Below are 14,848 nucleotides of genomic sequence, written 5' to 3'. Positions count from 1 at the left end.
AAATAAGGAACCACATAGCGAGCAAGAGATTAATTTTTCAACAAGCAGATACGATTACAAAAAGAAAAAGAGATGTATATTCACAGTAATATTTTCGGCATCAGCCACTTCCATTACCCCTTGCTTCCTTTTTCCTTTTTGTTCCCCACATACCCCTTTGCCTCCCATGTTCGTTGCAGTTTTTTTGTTTGTAACTGAGTATGTCTAGATGTTTTTGACGTATATTTATCTCATTTTATGTATTGTAAAATTTCAGCCCTGAAGAAGTTCATTGTGAAATTAACGAAACGCGTTGGCTGGAAATCAGTTTTGTCCGATGATTGTGAAAATAAAGAACTGTTTTTTGATAAAACTTTACAAGTGAACTCGCTTATTGAACTGACCGCTTGGGTGGTGCACCACTCCAAATTCTGGTGTAGTTCTCTCTCTGCTTTGCAGTTGGCACCCAAGAACAGCAGGTGCAGGAGTTGCATGTGCTCACCAACCCGAAATACTCTTGGATCTATTTTAAACCAATGAAGTGGCAGGGTCCCATGCGCAAACTCATTTAGATTTCCCTCTCTGTAGAAAGTAGACAGCTCTCAAACTGGTGCTCAAAAGGAAGTGGGTCGCCACTTGATGCCCACGAATCCGGACTGGAAAAACCAGTCCTATATATAGTTAAACACAGTTTCCAGAGCACCAACAAGTGTGAAAATACAAATTGTCCAAATGTTCTTTTGGTCCCAATCTGGTTTATTGCTTCAAAATTCTTCAGCTTGACAAATCCTCAACATCAGATACAGCCGATATAGCCAACACGTGTTTCGTCAGATCACGATGTCATCACATCACTGACTTCCTCAGGGCTTTCTAATTCCGTTTTCAAAGTCATTATTTCAAAACTTCGGCAGATATTCTAATATAGTTCCTCCAATTTATGATTAGCAAATGTTCATTTTGCCTCGCAGGACAGAGAGTGCTCCTTGTACGAGTCCGGATGGCGTGGATCTAGCACATAGGGAATACAGCAGGGAAGTGCGGCTATCCCGGTCCGCCGTTGCTAGTCTTCTTGTTCCACTCAATTCTTTGATATGCTCTATTACTCTCTCTCTAGTACGCAGTGGCTCTTTTTTTACTGAGGTTCTTTTTTATCTATTCTTAAACTTTCCCTGTTTGATCCATTTGTTTACAAATACAGGGATGTTTTAAATTAGATACTTAACCACAAGACATTTTTCCTACAATTATCATCATTCCTGTAAGAAAACCCACACGTGTGCCGATATTTCATTTTTTGATAAAGGAAGGTTATTTGTGTGATAGATATTTATACCACATATATATATATATATATATATATATATATATATATATCCACAAAGTAAATTGCTCCTTCCGGATTTGCTGGGACCCAAGAGAGGTGGCGCACATGCCGGCGGAGCGCGCCGGTAACGAAAATATCCAAATACAAGTTTTAATTAAAACACTTGGATTATTTACCTTGATGACTGCCTGCTTCTTACTGAGAGCGCACTACTCAACTCGCTGCTTTGTATTTGGATATATATATATATATATATATATATATATATATATATATATATATATATATTACCTACTGGCGGTCGCCAGTAGGTAGTTATAGTTAGGACCACGTTTCCATAGGAAATCCGCAACATTCTATTTTGAATAACTTTGGCGCCGGTCGACGAATCCTCGCGAATTTTTCAAAATAGGTGGGGCGCTACGCTCCGCTCCTACCCTGAAAGTCTCGGGGGGATTCGTCAAGCGGGGGCTGAGATAAAAGGGGGGTCCCAAAACGCGTTTTTCCCATGCATTTTTCCATAGGACCTTTAGACAGGGCTACAGCCTGAATGGCTGAACAGAATTTAATGAAATTTGGCAGAGAGGTAGTCCCCAGGTCAAGGAAGTGCCTTTTGTAGGTTTGGTGTAAATCTGTTCAGTAGATTCTGAGAAAATAGCCTTTAAATCAATATATATATCTGAGCCAGCTTACGGTGCGCTTACGGTGCGCTTACCGTACGCGTACGGTGGCGTGCACGAGCGCGATTCTGATTGGCCGTTAGATCTTAGTAAACATTCGAATCGGCCGAAACCAGGAAGCGGCGGCCGCCATTTTCTCTCTCGCACTCTGAGTGGGGCAGCATAAATGAAGCCCAAAAATGTGTAAAGGGGCAGTATATTGAGATATTAATCACCCAGCAGTGATATACGGCCCCCAAACAACCCCCAAGGCCAAAAAAAATAATTTTTTTTTTTTCGAAAAATCGCCGATTACGCTTACCGTACACGTACGGTAAAAATTGGTTAAAAAAAAAAAAAATATCCACATTCTCCCCACCCCGTTTGCAAATGGTGCCCGTAGGGCACCATTTGTGCATGGCTTATGTAAGCTAACAAAACATATATTTTATCTGTCACAACATTGCTCATCATATGTTTCCTCCATGTGCGCACGGTGCGCGAAGCGCATCGTATGTTCATGGCCCATCTAGCGTAACGTGGACACGCGGTGCGCGAAGCGCTTTGCGTGCTCACTGTGCGCGCACGGTGCGCGAAGCGCACCGTGCACGCACGGAACGAACTGCGTTAAGTGGGCGCGCACGCCACAAATGGCGTAAAGTAACTTAGCATTTAAAAAAACGTACAAATTCACTGAAAAAACCATAGGTTTCACACACGTTATAGTTAGGAATTAGCATTTAAAAAACCTTGCAAATTCACTGAAAAAACCATAGGTTTCACACATGTTATAGTTAGCTGGACATTTTACTGATAAAAAACCAATGAAATTCCCCCGTTATAGTTACTGTAGGCAACTATAACTCACGCGACCGTAATCCTCTGCTGATGACATATGTGTCTTTATGAAAAAAAAATATTTGTAATATATGTATAGCTAAAATTTAATGGAAGAAGACATGGGCAAATAAGTGTCTAAATACAGTATTAGCATCAGCAGAGGATTACGGTCGCGTGAGTTATAGTTGCCTACAGTAACTATAACGGGGGAATTTCATTGGTTTTTTATCAGTAAAATGTCCAGCTAACTATAACATGTGTGAAACCTATGGTTTTTTCAGTGAATATATATATAATATAACAATTACAAATTAACTGTAAATAATTTCATAAACAGAACAATTTAATTTCAAATAAAAAAGTAAACATAATAATAAATACATTTTTAGATTTTACTGAAAATATATGTCATATTACAAACATTACTAAGTAAAAAATATATTGTTAAATACACAAAAACATAATATTAATATAAAAATAATAAATATAAATATAACTAAAATTGTAGAAATAATACATATACTCCAATCTGTGCAACAGTAGGGAAAGTGTTGGACTCAGGAAGGGTGAAATGTTCTATTCCCACTTGAACCTGTGCAACAGTAGGGAAAGCGTTGGACTCAGGAGGGAAAAAAATACTATTTCCACTCCAGTCAGTGCAACAGTAGGGAAAGTGTTGGTCTCAGGAGGGGTACAAATTACTATTCCAACTCCGGTCAGTGCAACAGTAGCGAAAGTGCAGGATTGCGGAACTGTAACGTTTACTATTCCCACTCCATTCCGTGCAACAGTAGGGAAAGAGTTGTACTCAGGAGGGGTAACAATGTACTATTCCCATTACGGTCAGTGCAACAGTAGGCAAAGTGCTGGTTTGCGGAGGGGGAACACTTACGACTACCACTCCAGTCTGTGCAACAGTACGAAAAGTGTTGGACTCAGGAGGGGTACAAATTACTATACCCACTCCTGTCAGTACAACAGTAGGGAAAGTGTTGGATTTTAGAGGGGTAAAATGTACTATTTTCACTCCAGTTGGTGCAACTGTACAGAAAGAGTTGGACTCAGAAGAAGTAACAATTTACTATTCCCACTCTAGTCTTTGGAACAGTAGTGAAAGTGTTGGATTGCGGAGGGGTAAAATTTACAATTCCCACTCCAGCCTGTACAACAGTAGGGAAAATATTGGAATGCCGAGGGGTAAAATTTACTATTTCCACTCCACTCTGTGCAAAAGTAGGGGAAAAGGTTGGACTCATGAGGGGCAAAATTTACTATTCCCCCCAAGTTGGTGCAACAGGAGGGAACAAGTTGGACACAGGCTGAGTAACAATTTACTATTCCTGCTCTAGTTTGTGGAACAGTAGGGAAAGTGTTGGATTGTGGAGGAGTAAAATTTGCTATTCCCAGTCCAGTCTGTGAAACAGTAGTGAAAAGGTTTGACTCAGGAGGGGTAAAATGTACTATTCTCACTCCAGTCTGTGAAACAGTAGAGAAAGCATTGAATTTTGGAGGAGTAAAATGTGCTATTCCCACTCCAGTCTTTGCAACAGTTGACAGTCAGTAGTTCACTTCAAACAAATAAAATATTTAAACAACTACATTAAAAACACTAAATATCAATATTTAAATATAAAATATATATACTTTAAAAAAAAAACAATTACATATGTATTTCAATGTTTAATGAATAATTTAAATTAAAACAAATATTATTAATATAATTTAAACATCACACTATATTCTAACAATAATAACAGCAAATATATCTTAGAAATTATGATAATTACATATTTTACATATATAATTGTCAATTAAATAATTATTAAGAATTAACTAATAATAACATAATTGTATTTAATTAAATTCCCACCCTTTATCCCTACAAATGCATAAACATGCATCTAATATATAAATGAAAAAAATATCTTATTTATGTATTGAATTATTAGATAAACAATTAATTACAATTAACTAATAATACATTTATTATATCTAATTTACTTCCCACCCTTTACCTTTTAAAACCCATCAACCCGCATCTAATATAAAACTTAAATAATATCATAATTACACAATTTACATAATTAATTATCAATTAAATAATTATTAATAACAATTAACATTAATGTATTATCATTACTATCCTTCACACCCTTTACCCCTACAAAAACAACCCACACCAAAAAAGTAAATAAATAATTAAATTAATTACACAATTTACATAATTAGTTATAAGTAACATAATGAATAATGATAAACAATCAATAATTAATTATAATTAATATAATTAAACTAATTCCCACCATACACCCCTACAAACCCCACAACTCGCACGTAAAACTTATTGTAATTAAATCATGATTTACACAATTAACATAATTAAATGTGCCCCCTAAGTCACTTTCCGTTAGCCTTTCCACGTCAGAAAGGCTGGCATGGAAAGGCTGTCAGAAAGTGCCATCATAATCCCGATGGTGGAGCCGAGGCAGCCTCCGCCGTTGTTAGGAGATTAAGGTGGCTTCCGACGCTCTGACAGGCTCCCTGAGCCCGTCAGAAGCGCAGCAGAATCCCCCCCGAAGGTTTCCCTCTGACCCCCATCATCATAATGCAGTGTTCAGAGGAAAACCAACTGTCGGGCGGAAAGCCTCCGAGAGCTGGTCAGAGGCTTTCCGCCTGACATCGCAATCTGGCCCTAAGTAGTATCACAATAGATGTTACATACATTATTGTGAATTACACCAAGAACTAAATAGATTGGATTAGCAGTGCTGTATAAAGGGAAAAGCACCTGCAGGAAATTATGAACAAGGGGTGGCAAGGGGAGGGCTCTCCCCGTTCTCTCATACACCATTGATTGACAACGAATACATAAAGGGAGCCCATCTGATAACATTTTCTATCTGGGACCTTCAGCACGGAATAAGCTCCCTTTTGACCTACGTTCTGTAGATTCTATTTTCCTGTTCAGACTGAAAACATGGCTGTTCCCACAAGAATTGAGGCCCTGCTAAGTCCTCTGTATGAGCTGAGCGCCGGTACACTCCTAGGAGTACCTTGTGCATATAAATCTCATTTCATTCATTCATTCATTCAACATTCCTGGAAGTTTGGGGCAGTGGTAAATTGCAACACTTTTGTGTATGGCAATTGTTATGTTTATGGCACGAACATTTTTCATGTACTATATATTTTTACTACCTTATGATTTTATGTAACGCTTTCCTGTTTTGACACTTCAGAACTCAATAAGTTATAGAGTCTGAATTCTAAAGGCGGGAAGGGGGAGCTTAGAATCCAGTCAGTTATAGCTTGGCACCCTCACACAATTCTTCATTCACGGTCTGCTAAGGACTCAATTAAAGACATGTATTTATTAATAGGCCCGGTAAAAAACCACCCTAAACACATGACAACAGCAGTTCACCCTGTGCCAGCAAGCAACTTGCAAGATAAATGTATGCTCGGTAACACACTGCCTTTAACAGGATAACAAAAAATGCACTGTTTGTCCTTGCATCCGAATGAAGGTCATGGCATTTTTTTGTTCACAGCAGATAATATTGGTCTAAACTAGAATTGATTTTCAACACGGAGCATTTAACATTTTGCGAAGGGAACATTTTCAATAGAACTATTCTTCAACTTAAGTTATAATAACAGGCTTATGCGCTTTTTGCAAAGTCTAGACTGAACTCTCCCGAGTGTATGAATTTCATCTAAACTTGAAACACACTGATTTGAAGCAACACGCCTTTTATTATTTCACTGTTCGAGCCATCGTTCTTCCCCTTAGCAGCAGGACATTCCTCTTCAAATCTAAGACGCCTTCCCATCAAGAGAGAACCATGAACAACTTACACGGCTGAGTCTGCCTCTGATTTCAGCAAAAGACTGAGCACAGCAGTGCAGGGATACTGAATGGCCTGAATTTTGGGGAGGAAAAATAATTTTGTTAACAAGAATGTAGGTCATGGTAACAGAGGCAGCTTGTCAAGCCAACTATAAAACTGTCAATTCAGCCTCGAGTTATTATTTTATTATGCAGACAAATGTTATGCATGCATAAGTAATGGAGCCAGAGGGACGGGCATTACATTTGAAAATGAAGTAGTTTTAAACTCTCATTAACGTTAGGTTTGGCAGTTTTGTTTGGACAATTATTGGTCTCAATTTTCAGATATTAATTCTGAAAAAATATGCTCACAGGTTAAGAAATGCAGAAGGAATTGATGAAAACCTATCAAGAAGTTCTTAAAAATCCTGAAACAAGAATCACTTAATAGTATTTACAAAAGTGGAGGCAAGGCTTTTGCGTGTTTACTGCTGTGTATTGTTTCAAAACATTAACGCTATTTTGCAAATAAATGTACTTCTGATTACTGGATGCTATACGGTTCTTTTCTCCTTAGGAGTTGTCAAGTCCTAAGACCCGACTCATGAAGGTGTTCTCCAAATAAAAGCAATGCCCAGAAATCAGACATATATTTCAGTTTAATAGAAGACATGCTTGAAAATGCACCCTTGCAAGTATGGAAATCATAGAGAGTGTCCTCGTGGGCCTGAAAATGTGAATGCAATAAGACAGCATGAAAAGTTAACTATGCTATGCAGGTGTAGGAATCCACCAATGCTGAATTTTATTCCGAATGGCAAAAAGTAGGAAATCAGCGATGCCTGACCATAATCATAAACACATAAAGCACATACATACATCGAACACCTAGGGCTCTGACCATTTCCCCCTTGTGTTATGTGGTACTTAAAAAGAGGAGGAACAGGGGCTGTTTATGACAGGTCCAGCATACATAGCCCAGAAGTACTCAAATAAATAAGAAAGTATGCTGTTCCTAAAGAGAATTATTAGTGAAAAAAGAGATAGATGAGTCCCTGATGTCAGGAGGGAAATCCTCCTTTAGGAAAAAGACCCTCACACACCCGGCAGACTAGCTGTCATATGTCGTCAGCATGTGGCCCAGATGTAAAGTGTCATCATCGGGTCTGCTCCGAATCGGGGCGGCGCTGCAATCCCCGATCGGCGACCCCAAAGGCGCCTTTTAATGGAGATCTTCATTCCATAGTTGCCGGTGGGTGAATGCAAGTGAGGGCCTTAAAGTGAAAAGAGTGTGGTGAGTGGAGTGTATTTAAAAATAAGTAGTGGGGAGCCTGAATAGTGTTTATTAAATGACTGGGGTCCCACTCTTACAATAAAAGCAATACAGTGCGTAATATTACAGTTAGATTGACTGTATTACGCTGTGGTCATAGATGGTCAACATGTTTCTTGCTTAAGTATAGTAACCGCAATTCTTCAGGACCAAGTGATTCACACACTCATTGGTAGTGGTAGTGGCTAATATGGCACTTACCACACATACAGCACCCTAATAAGTGGTGACTAGTGCAGGTTTAGGAAAAATGCCTGAAAAAGAAAAACAGGGACACAAATATACATGTAAAAAACAATCACATCGCGACAAGCATGATAGGTCTCATCTCTTAACAACTACGATCATCAGTTGTCATGCAAATTCACTACTACCAAGTGTTCAACTATGAGGTGGAACTAGTTGTGAACACCCTATAGAAGTGGGCTAAAAAACGGGAGAAATCAAAATGATTATTTTTGACCATTTCCCACTGTGACTGGTGCTGGGGCAGAAAATTGAGAACGCCGGATGCGTGAGGTGTCTGGTGGCATCGGGGCAGAGACAACAGTTAATTGGGTTCAACCACTCACCCTTAACTGCAGGGCTGAAAAATCCAACGAGCTGGCGCTAGAGGCAGACACCGGATAGTACAGTGTCCTAATGATACACAGAGCGGCGCCCAGCGGGTAGAAGGTACATCCGCAAGAAAAAGAAATAGAGAGCTGATCATTTAGTAGCATGATCACATGAAAAGGAAATCCGCATAGTATGAAGACCCAGGTACCACGAGGGGATACTTACAGAAGTCCGTAGTACAGGACGCCTATCCACCTACCCTTGATCCACGCCGACTCGGGGGACGAATCTCAGAACTCCCGAAGGGATTATCTAGCGTAGATCAGCCAATCCGGGCCGTGCACTAATTGATACGTCAGAAAGGTACTGGCGGAGAGACTAGCGCGCGAGGTCTACTTCCGGTAAAGGAAAGGGGAGGGATATGTGCGTATGGCAGGACGCGCCGCGTAAACCACAGAATGTGATGACGCGGGGTCACGTGTGACAACAGTGTTACGTGATGAGCCCTTATTGGTTGCTCTTGCTAGGGTTGTTATGGTAACCAAGTGAACTCGTATCAGTCCGAAATGTTTGGATTGGACTTAATTCCACGAATCGAGCCGCGGAAGAATCTTTATATATATGACAAATGCGTGTTGTTTGCACATGGAGTAGTGTCATCGTTGTATTGCCAGTTCGCATATTTTAAGTAGCCAGTTCGAATGTTAAGGAAATTGGCAAGCATATATCATAGGATCTCAATGGGTATCTAATGCAAAGAGATCATATTGTTGACAACTTGCATGTTAGGGAAACTGACATAAGTGTATCAGAGGATGCCTAAAGGTACAAGTCTTAATATGCTCTGGTGTCTAAGAGTCATATGCTTGAACGAGGGTGGATCCACAAAGGTATAAGACGTCTATTGGAGACAGCTAGTTCTGTCACGTCACATATTTGTGAGGCTGTTCCACGGGATGTCCTCGTTCAATCCATCGGTATTAGAGGACAGTCTCATCACCCACCTCTGCTCCAGGGTGAATAGTTTAGTTTTGGTGACATTCTTAGGGGACTGCAAAACTACCCACTTGAAAGAGTCAGGGGAGTGGTTATTTTCACAGAAGTGCTTGGTCATCCTAGTGTTCATTTTTTTGCATCGGAAATTACTCCGATGCTCAATGATTCTCGTCTTCACTGATCTGGTCGTCATCCCTATGTAGGGTAAATTACACGGGCAGGTTATTAGATAGACGCAGTAAGCAGTGTTACAGTTGGTGTGCGTTCTGCATTCCCACGTGGTCCCGTTAGGAAAGACGACGTCTTTGGTTATTTTAGTTTGAGGACATACCACACAATTACCACAAGGGTAATGACCCCTAACGGGAGGAAGGTTCCATAAGGTCGATTGAATGGTATTCACTGGTGGTTTGGGTTTAGGTCTGGTATGTATTAATCTCTCCTTCAAATTGGTGGTGCGTTTGAAGGCAAACCGGGGGTTAGGTATTGTAAGTTCCCCGGTGTGGAGGATACCCCAATGTTTCTTAATGATTTTCTTGAGTTGTGAAGAGTTTGGGGTGTAGGTGATCACACAGGTAAGGCAGTCGTCAGTTTTTTTCTCTCTTGGTTCAAGTAACCCTTCCCTGTTATTGTTACGGGCACGTTTGTAGGATCTCTGGATGTCCCGGTTCTGGTACCCCCTCTGGAGGAGATTGGTCATAAGGGTTATAGACTCCTTTTTGAAGTCAGTAACAGTGCTACAATTCCTCCTAATACGGAGGAATTGACCAAAGGGTAAATTTTGTTTGAGCGCCCCAGGGTGGTAGCTGTTAAAATGTAGCAGACTATTTCTATCAGTCGGTTTGCGATGTAGTGTGGTGCTCATTTGATGATCGTCTAATATGATCAGGAGGTCCAAAAAGGGAAGCTGGTGGTCAGAGATGGTACTCGTGAATTTTAAATATGGATTTAAAGTATTAATCCATTGGCAAAACTCAATGCAGTGTGCTTGATCACCCTTCCAAAGGATCAAAATATCATCAATGAACCTCTTCCATAACAGGATATTAGCTCTGTAGGGGTTCGATTCGTTATGGATGGCTCGTTCCTCAAATGCTGCCATGTAGAGGCAGGCCACACTAGGGGCAAAGGTACTCCCCATCGACGTGCCCTGTGTCTGATGGAATAATTGGCCTTCAAATTCAAAGAAGTTCTCTGTAAGAGCTAGAGTGGCACATTCAATAATGAAAGGGCGGGGGGTAGGTGATACCCATTCCAGATTACTCAGAGCATCCTCTATTACATCAAGGGTAGCCCTCTGGGGGATATTTGTATAGAGGGCCTCAACATCAAGGGTGATGAGGAAGTCAACCTCTCCCTGATGTTGGGTGTCCTCTAGAAGCCTGAGTACATCGGTGGTGTCTCTTAAGAATGAAGGGGTGCTTTGGACTAGAGGTTTGAGAAAGTAGTCTGCAAACTGGGAAAGGGGTTCCAAAAGGGAACCAATCCCAGAAACAATAGGTCTCCCTGGGGTCGGATTTGTGCCCTTATGTATTTTGGGGAGACAATAGAAGTAAGGAGTTCTTGGTTCGCCAATGACTAGGAAGTTAGCCTCTTTTTTCGTGATCCATCCCTGAGTTTCGGCATGGAAGACCATGCTCGTGATCAGGGACTTGAGCCTGTTGGTGGGATCCTCCTGGATAGGAGTGTAGTATTTCCTGTCCCGTAACTGGCGTTCACACTCTGTGCGGTAATCACAGGTTGACATGATAACCGTTGCGCCACCCTTATCTGCTTGTTTTATGGTGATCAGGGGGTCGTCATTAAGTGAGCGTAGTGCTGCTTCTTCCTCGTTAGTGATATTGTGGAAGGTCGCAGTGGGTTTAGCTTGCTTCCAATCTTTAAGAACGGCCTGTTCATAAGTTAACACCTCGTTAGGGACCATCCCGCTGTGTGGTGTAAAGGTAGAGGGTTTATGGAGGCCAGAGTCTTCACATTGACCCTCTGGTCCATCCTGAAAGTAAGCTCTAAGACGTACTTTGCGAAAAAAGGCTTGAATTTCACACATTTCTTTAAAGTGATCGACCTTAGGTGTAGGTACGAAGCCCAGACCCTTCTCAAGCACCCGTCTTTCTGTGTCATCAAGAGTGCGGGAAGAGAGGTTAACAACTAGCGTCTCTTGTTCTGGGCTTGACTCCTGGTCTCCATGGATGTTGAGGGTTGTTCCTGCCAGTGCACTTTCTTGTCGTCTCCTCTTCTCCGCCCTCTTCCTCTGCCCCAGCCTCTGCCTAAAAAAGGGGGGCCTTGTTGGTAAAAGGGTGGGGGCGGAGGGGGACCCGGTTGGAAGTTGGGAAAGAAAGAAACACACTGATTTGAAGCAACACGCCTTTTATTATTTCACTGTTCGAGCCATCGTTCTTCCCCTTAGCAGCAGGACATTCCTCTTCAAATCTAAGACGCCTTCCCATCAAGAGAGAACCATGAACAACTTACACGGCTGAGTCTGCCTCTGATTTCAGCAAAAGACTGAGCACAGCAGTGCAGGGATACTGAATGGCCTGAATTTTGGGGAGGAAAAATAATTTTGTTAACAAGAATGTAGGTCATGGTAACAGAGGCAGCTTGTCAAGCCAACTATAAAACTGTCAATTCAGCCTCGAGTTATTATTTTATTATGCAGACAAATGTTATGCATGCATAAGTAATGGAGCCAGAGGGACGGGCATTACATTTGAAAATGAAGTAGTTTTAAACTCTCATTAACGTTAGGTTTGGCAGTTTTGTTTGGACAATTATTGGTCTCAATTTTCAGATATTAATTCTGAAAAAATATGCTCACAGGTTAAGAAATGCAGAAGGAATTGATGAAAACCTATCAAGAAGTTCTTAAAAATCCTGAAACAAGAATCACTTAATAGTATTTACAAAAGTGGAGGCAAGGCTTTTGCGTGTTTACTGCTGTGTATTGTTTCAAAACATTAACGCTATTTTGCAAATAAATGTACTTCTGATTACTGGATGCTATACGGTTCTTTTCTCCTTAGGAGTTGTCAAGTCCTAAGACCCGACTCATGAAGGTGTTCTCCAAATAAAAGCAATGCCCAGAAATCAGACATATATTTCAGTTTAATAGAAGACATGCTTGAAAATGCACCCTTGCAAGTATGGAAATCATAGAGAGTGTCCTCGTGGGCCTGAAAATGTGAATGCAATAAGACAGCATGAAAAGTTAACTATGCTATGCAGGTGTAGGAATCCACCAATGCTGAATTTTATTCCGAATGGCAAAAAGTAGGAAATCAGCGATGCCTGACCATAATCATAAACACATAAAGCACATACATACATCGAACACCTAGGGCTCTGACCATTTCCCCCTTGTGTTATGTGCCAGAATTGTAACTGAATCATCAAGGTGCAGACATCCCACACAACAGGAAGAAGACCTTTACTAGGGCAGAGACAGAGATTTTGTCAACTACATGGTCTACCTCCACACACTCTTAGTGAAGTGGAAAATTTGTCATAATATCAACCACAGGGTGAATGCACTGGAGTTACATGTACACACCTTAGGGAGTATTAAGAAAAAATAGTAGGATGAGAGGAGGCATTTGAAGGATATGTTTGTCAAGATACAGGTGGACCCTGCTATGACTGGTATCTGACCCAGATCACAACTCCCTCGCATGGGCCAGTGTACCCTCTTCGCTGTGCACCCCTACTAGCTGCATCATTTTTAGGTTGTGAAGATACCCATCATGAGGTCAGGTAAAATGCCCACAATACTTGTAACGCAATTAAAATCCCCTCCTTGGAAATGTCACCATCTCCTTCGGCACAACATATGCCAGTCACAAGAACAAGGGCCCATTCAAACATGTGCACCAATGTTAGAACTGACACCCATGGGTGATAGTCCCCCAAACGTTTTACCTTCGCCCCTCATGTGTTGCTGAATTCATTTTTTTGTGCTCTTAGGACACAGTGCACTTTACCACTCTTAACCATTGCTAAAGGTCTTGTGCTCACTCCTTAAAACATGGAAAAATTGGCTTACACCCAATGGGCATATTTAGTTTACTTGTAAGTCCCTAGAAAAGTGGTATTCGATGTATACAGGCACTATACATTTAATGCTATTAGTGGACCTGCAACACTTATTGTGCCGCCCACTCAAGTAGCTTTTTTAAAACATGTCTCCGGTTGGCCATTGCAGCCTGCATGCAGTTTTAAGCTGCCAATTCAACTTGGCAAAATAAAGTTCCCTTTTTTATTACATATAAATCACTCTTAAGGTGGGCCCTAAACAGCCCATAGGGTAAGTGCATTGTATCTAAATGGCTGGACATGTACTTTTAAGTTTTACATGTCCTGATAGTGAGAAACTCCCAAATTTGTTTGTCACTACTATAAAGGCCTACTTCTCGAATAGGATAGATTTGGGTGGCCTTAATACATCTAACAAGTGTTAACTTTTGTTTGGGAACAGGTGGAAATGTCATGTTTGGTGTCTAAGGAACTGTAATTGAAAATCCTCTTTAATGGTAAAGTCAGATTGTAAGTCACACTTCTGAAAATGTCACTTTTAGAAAGTTGCAAAAAGAACAATTGATGGACAGAATGAAGAACAATGTCATACATTCACCCCAGTAAAGAGATATGGGCCTAAATCCATTGTTTTTTTGCTCACCATGCCATTCCACTTTGGACCCAGCCATATGCAAATCAGTCTTGACCCTGCGCCCAATGGGAACAGTCTAGCCCGAACTGCCAGGCCAGGTCCTCCCTGGACTGGAAACAGGCATCCCAGTTTCGGACTCTCAGCCCTCATCTGCCAGGATAGCTTGGCTCCAGTGGCATGGAGAGCACGGGACCTTATTCTGCATTCTGTTCATCAATTGTTCTTTTTGCTTTTGTCAGCCCGAGTGGGACGGGTATGCCCAGACGTGGGTCCCGTGTTCTCCATGCCACTGGAGTCAAGCTATCCTGGCTGATGAGGGGTGAAACCTGACATTTGTCTCCCAAGACTGTAGACATGAGTGGGTAGGCCACCTTGAGCTCTATACCCAAAGGTGTCTTTATTAGGTGGTTCAAGTACAGAGGCGACACCAATAAGTTATGCCTTATGGCCTTCCCCAAATCAATTAAACATAGTGACTTCTGAGATATAGAGTTCTATTTTTGCAAAATGATTGAGATCGTCTTTGATGCACCCTTGATTATGGTGATGCTTAGGTTATCAGGTACATCATCTTATGTATTACAGTAATTATAATGTGTAGGGCAGTTTCTACCCACAAAGAAACAAAATTAGATCCTCACCTCAGACTTCTTTCTCTCTA

Source organism: Triturus cristatus, chromosome 7 (assembly GCF_964204655.1).
Source record: "Triturus cristatus chromosome 7, aTriCri1.1, whole genome shotgun sequence".
Lineage (NCBI taxonomy): Eukaryota > Metazoa > Chordata > Amphibia > Caudata > Salamandridae > Triturus > Triturus cristatus.
The sequence above is the reverse complement of the archived record's forward strand: the minus strand, read 5'-3'. Positions refer to the sequence as shown.